Source organism: Periplaneta americana, chromosome 7 (genome assembly GCF_040183065.1).
Source record: "Periplaneta americana isolate PAMFEO1 chromosome 7, P.americana_PAMFEO1_priV1, whole genome shotgun sequence".
Taxonomy (NCBI): Eukaryota; Metazoa; Arthropoda; class Insecta; order Blattodea; family Blattidae; genus Periplaneta; species Periplaneta americana.
Window position 1 is genome coordinate 129206300 of NC_091123.1, and position 6000 is coordinate 129212299.

Consider the following 6000-nt stretch of genomic DNA (forward strand, 5'->3'; position numbering starts at 1 on the left):
AGATGTCGTGCTGACGACAAGCCAATTGGCTATAGTTTGGTCGGAATATGTTCGGGTGGGAGGTTTTAATTTAATCATTATTCAAAATACACATACATTAAAGGTCCATAAAAGTGTTAACAATTGGAACAATGCATCTAAGCTGCCAATAACGTGATGACCCTGAAACAGAGAAATAACATTATTAGTGTATTAATAGCCTTGTCTGTGTGTGGAGTCAAGTGGTTATTTATTGTTCAAGTTGGTATTCGTCTTGTACGTTGTCGTTCCAAGCTAGAGGGTGGAGTACGCTCTTAGGTCTTTTATGTTTGTCTAACGCAGGGTTGTAATTTCCTAATGAAGAAATTAGTGCGTTTGTGCTGCTGTACGACTTTGTGTACGTGCAGAAGGCTTGATTTGAAATATATCCTTGAATTGTCGAAATTTCTAGTTCTTCATGAATCAATCTAACAGGAGTTACTCTAGGAAGTCCTGTGATGAATCTTAAAATTTTGTTTTGGAAAACTTGTAATTTTTTACGGATTGTAATAGGTGCATGTCCCCAAGCAGGACAAGCATATAGTATTACTGACCTAATTAATGTTTTATACAAAGTTAGAGCTGTGTGCATGTTTAGATGTCTGCTTTTATTTAATATTGGATAAAGCTCCACCATTCTAGCATTGGCAAGTCTGAGTTTTTGTAGTACGTGTTCGGAGAAAGTGAGCCGTCTGTCCAGTGTTACTCCGAGATATTTTACTGAAGTTTTCCACTCGATTTGTGATCCATTTATGGCTAATTTTGTGTGATTTATGCCCGGTCTATTGAATTTATTTCTCCTGCTAAATAATATGGCTTGTGTTTTTGATATATTTAATTTAATTCTCCATCTGAGGAGCCATGGTTCAATGTCACGTAGGTGACCTTGTAGCCTATTAATGGCAACATTTGGCTTCCACAATGCAGTGAGAAATGCCGAATCATCCGCGTATAGCGCTAGAATGCTATTGTTGAAATTTTGATGAAAAGGTAGGTCATTAATATAAATTTGGAAAAGTATCGGTGCCAGAATGCTGCCCTGAGGCACTCCTGCGTTAATACCTCGCGACGTGGAGAGCACGTCGTTCAGATTAACCTGGAACGTTCTGCCCCGAATATAATTGTCCAACAGCTTAACTAGGCGGCAATTTAAATTATTGTTAATTAATTTATGAATCAAGCCCGCATGCCAAACTCTGTCAAAGGCTTGTGTGTAATCTAGGAATATAGCCGCTACTGTTCGATTTAAATTAAATGCAGTGGTAATGAATTCCGTTGTGCGCAGCAATTGCTGTGTGCACGAGTGACCTGAACGGAATCCAAACTGTTCGTTTCGGATTAGATCATTGTTTCCGATCTCGGATTTCAATCTTTTTTGTATGATTTTTTCCGCAACTTTACCTAGAACATTTAGTAGACTAATGGGTCGATAATTACGTGGATCACATTTATTCTTTCCTGGCTTAGGAATTTGAATAATATGCGAGTTTTTCCAAATTTTAGGAAAATTGCCTATCCGAAAGATAGCGTTTATGATACTTGTAAGCAGTTTATACGATTTATGTGATAATTGTTTCAGTACTTCAGCCTGTATGCCATCGGGGCCAGGGGCTTTTTTATTTGGCAAGTGTCTAATTTGCCATTTTATCTCGTGAACACTAGCAGGACGGATCAGTGGTGCGTCGTTATTGTTGATGTCCACGTTTTGTAGGTACGTAGTTGTGTCTTATGTTATTCTGTCATGTATTTGTCTGTCATGTAAGTCACCGTGTGGATGGAAGGAGTTCTCGAGGACTTCCGCGAAAATAGTTGCCTTCTCCTCTGGACTATTGTACGTTGTCCCATTGTGCTGGATGGGAGGGATGTCACTATATGGCTTAGTGAAAAATTTTGTAATTTTCCACACTTCGCTCATATTGTCGGTATCTAATTTAATAAGTTTTTGAGTCCAGGCTTGGAGAATCTGATCGTTTATTTTCTGAGAAATTTCCCTTTTTAAACGATTTATCCTTGGTCTTAGGCGAGGGTCCCGAGTTCTTTGCCAGGCACGTCGACAGTCATTTCTTTCCCTTATTAATTTTAAAGTATCCTGTGGAAGTTCTAATTTCCCCGGAGTAATAGTTTTCGTTGGAATTACCGACATAGATTCCTGTATAGCATTCGTTAGCGTTTTAGCAGCTTCTTCGATCTCAACAGATGATGTAGGAACCACGTCATCTGTGAGAGCGTCCATCTTATCTCGAAAGAGTTCCCAGTCGGCTGCTTTGTAGAGTAGCACAGTTTTTGGAGGGGATAATTGTAGTTGCGCTCGAAACGTAATGATAACAGGTTTATGATCTGAGTTTGCTAACGAGTCATGTACCGAAAGTTTGGTATGAAAATTAATGTTTTTGAGAAGTGCAATATCTAAAATGTCTGGCTGATGGTTAGCAATGTCTGGGATGTGTGTGGGTGTACTCGGGGCAGAAACAACATAGTCACTCCTAAGGGAGTGGCGATAAAGCTTATTGCCGTCCGAGTTGCCCACACGACAGCCCCACACAGTGTGTTTTGAGTTTAGGTCTCCGCCGACTACAATCTTTCGTCCAGTATTCATGAGGATGTCTAAGTCCCTAACCTTAAGTGATTGGGGTGGGCAATATACAGCTACAAACGTTACAGGTTCATTTAAGATCTGTAAAGTTATAGCGGTGGCTTCCAATTTTTCTAGTTGAGGGAGCAGTTGCTCATAGTGAGGAATTCCTCTTTGAATTAGTATGGCAGTGCCCCCTCCCCTGACTGCCGCGTCCTGTCCCGGATCGATTGAACGATCCGTACGGTAAACTTTGTAATTTGTAATTCTAAACTTATCGGAAGGGCGGAGATGAGTTTCCGATATGAGCGCAATTTTTATATCTTTTGCTTCTAAATAATGCCTAAGCTCGTTTTTATTTGCGCGTAGTCCTCGAGCGTTCCATATTAGGACGCGAAAATCACCATGTTGCAGCTTTTATGTTAGAAGACTCTGGCATACTTCCATCAACAATGTCATCTTCATTATCATTACATTTTTTTTTTTTTTGTAATTCCGCTTTACTAAGTAGCATTTTACCGCCAAGATTATTCAAATAAGCCTCATGCTCGTCGTCCGATTTATCACTGTATTTATTTGTATCATGGAAATCTTCTGGAGGAGTCACATATATTAGACTCTCATTATTATTATTATTATTATTATTATTATTATTATTATTATTATTATTATTATTATTATTATTATTATTTTGATTTTCCATTAACCCCGGAATTTCACTCACGGTTAGACTGGAAATAAAACAATGTAATGGAAACCATATACATATTATGGAATACTACAGGAGTGCACACTGCATGGCGTCCTATTTTTAGGACGGCACTTTATTTCATCTTGTACCTAGCAACATATAAGAAAATTTCATTGTTGTTATATACCACATGGAAACTGACGTATTCAACTCATTATGTGAAAATAAAAATCAGATTTCTGTACTACCATTACAGAGTAACTAAGAATGAACTTACACGCGGTGCGTCACAAAACTGTTATCCTGCCATCTTGTAAAAAAATTAGCTAGTATGAACAAATGTTCGCGCGGAATTCAAATACTGCAACACCATAATACAATGTAATAATTTACCTTCTAAACAATGCCTCCAACTGTACTAAACACGAAAAAGTTCCATAGAAATCAGTATTTTACGCATGACCCGTTTTTAGGACGCTATACAGTAATGGGTTAACACTGCCTTTTGCGTATGAATTTTACACGCATCGTAGGATTGTAGCATACGTAGAAGGCAGTGGCTGCCATTGCCATTATAGAGCAGTTATTTATATTTCAACATACTTATCTTAGGTTGGCAACTCTGAATTCATTGAAATCAACTTTCAATCGTGGCCATCGTTTGATGTAACGACGAGATAACACTATTGTGCAAAAAAGATGTTTACCACATTCCCAGCAAGAATAAGTAACGAAGACAAAGGAATTATGTATTTGATAATTCGGCAGCCAAGTGGCTTGTCAGTGTGCAAATGAATATAGGTCTAATGTTTTTGATATACACGTGATATTTTTCTCCATCTAGTGCAGGCATTTTCAACCGATGTGCCGCGGCACTTACTGGGTGTTCATTTCAAAGTGTGTCATGACGTCACTGTTGTGAGTCAGCGATTTGAAGCGAGTTTCAGCTTTTATGTCAGAGAAGTTGCCTATTAATCAAGGCGTTCAATCTGAACTTGAGAACGTGTACGATGTAACTTGAACGTCGTAGCAACAGATGGCGGTCTATACGGTCTGTGTGCTACTATAATCTCTTTCGAAGTGTATTTTGCGCGGGCAAATCTTACGCAGGGTATTTGTTATCATCGGTAACGGCAACATTCCACAACACAAATAAAATGTTCCGTGTCCATGTTGACCGTCGAAGTTAATGTCAACAAATACGTAAGTAATCGTCTTAACCTTCTCCCCATAAAGAAAAAAACTCACTACAGTACGTGTGTCCAAACAGTTCACATTCCTGCCACTACCGGCAATACCGTACGTATCGGTAAGTACCTTCAGAATGAACGCCGTACTTGCCAGGCAACTTCTCTGGCAAATACGTAATACGCCTTTGCGGAAGTGTAGGAAGATTGAATTCTCTAGGCTCATCGGCTAGTCACATGAGATATACAGCGAACCACGACACACTTTGAACTGAACACGCAGTATGATCCGCTGGTGTTCCGCGAGAAAATAAAAATAGTAAAGGTTATCGTAGCAAACATTGGAAAAATAAAAGTGTAGAATATCGTGCCAACCTTATTTTACTTGTCGTTATGAAAATAAATCGTACATTAAATACCTAGGCAAAACATGAAATAATAATGTTGTCTTTCATATTTCCTAGATAACAAATTAAGAAAACATTGATAATACCTTAATTATTACAATAATATTGCGTATATATTATATTAATGTATTAATTATTGTTTAAATTGTATCTAATTTTAGTTTTCTTTTTGTTTCAGATGTCTGGCGTGCACCTGAATTTGTCAATTGATATTAACAGTGGAACCATTGTGTGAAATGTGAAATTATGTGACAGAAAATATATAGAAGTTCTCTATATAAAAATGTTTCTGAAAGCTCACCTTCCCCGATCCGTATTTCCTAACGGTAGGTTAAAAATTAAGTGTGTAAGAATACCTTTATCCAATGTTCCGAGTGTCCTAAATCCCTCACTGAGTGTAACATGGGATGCTTCCGTAGAAGTTTAAAATATGTGATAACCAGAAAGGAATCGCAGACAGAGATAATAGAAACAACGAGAGAGAGAGAGAGAGAGAGAGAGAGAGAGAGAGACGTAAGAGATAACCAAAAAGAGAGGAGAGCGAGAGAGATTTGTAGCCAGAAAGAGAGAGAGATAGGTAAAGAGACACAAGTAGAGCGAAAGGAGGAGACAAGGAAAGACACACAGACAGGCAAGTAGAAGAAAGTAGGTAGAGAGATAGGTAAACAGAGAGACGACAAGAGACAGCTTACACACAGACACTCTGCCCCCCCCCCCCCAGTGATATTTTGTAGAGAAAAATATTTTGAAATTTGATAATGTTATTTCAGTTTATGCAATGTAACATTTAACATCACTAATCATTTTTACACATGGTGCAATGGGACTAAATACGATTATTTTGGAAGATAAATTAGGGCAGTGAGTTTAACATCAAAGTTTTGGGGAGAGTTGGGTAGTATCGGACATCGGGTAATTTCGGATGGTGCGTTTTTTTCATCTACCACCAGATGGTAGTACCTGAATGACATGGTTACGTTTCTGTATACGACATCACAGAAACGTAACCATGTCATTCAGGTACTATTATCTGATGGTAGATGAAAGAAAGTCGCTGTCCGATATTACCCGATGTCCGATACTACCCAACTCTCCCCTAATATCATTGTGGTCTTTCCTGATTGG

The 6000-nt window shown here is 38.4% G+C and overlaps 1 long non-coding RNA gene across 1 annotated transcript in view; it reads left to right on the top strand.

Moving 5' to 3' along the window:
• LOC138702731 (uncharacterized) overlaps nucleotides 1–5175 on the top strand; it is a 702815-nt gene extending 697640 nt beyond the window's left edge. Inside the window, exon 6 of the long non-coding RNA XR_011332887.1 lies at nucleotides 5054–5175. This is a non-coding gene — a long non-coding RNA (uncharacterized lncRNA). The remainder of the gene's footprint in view (nucleotides 1–5053) is intronic.
• The last annotated feature ends 825 nt before the right edge of the window (nucleotides 5176–6000 follow it).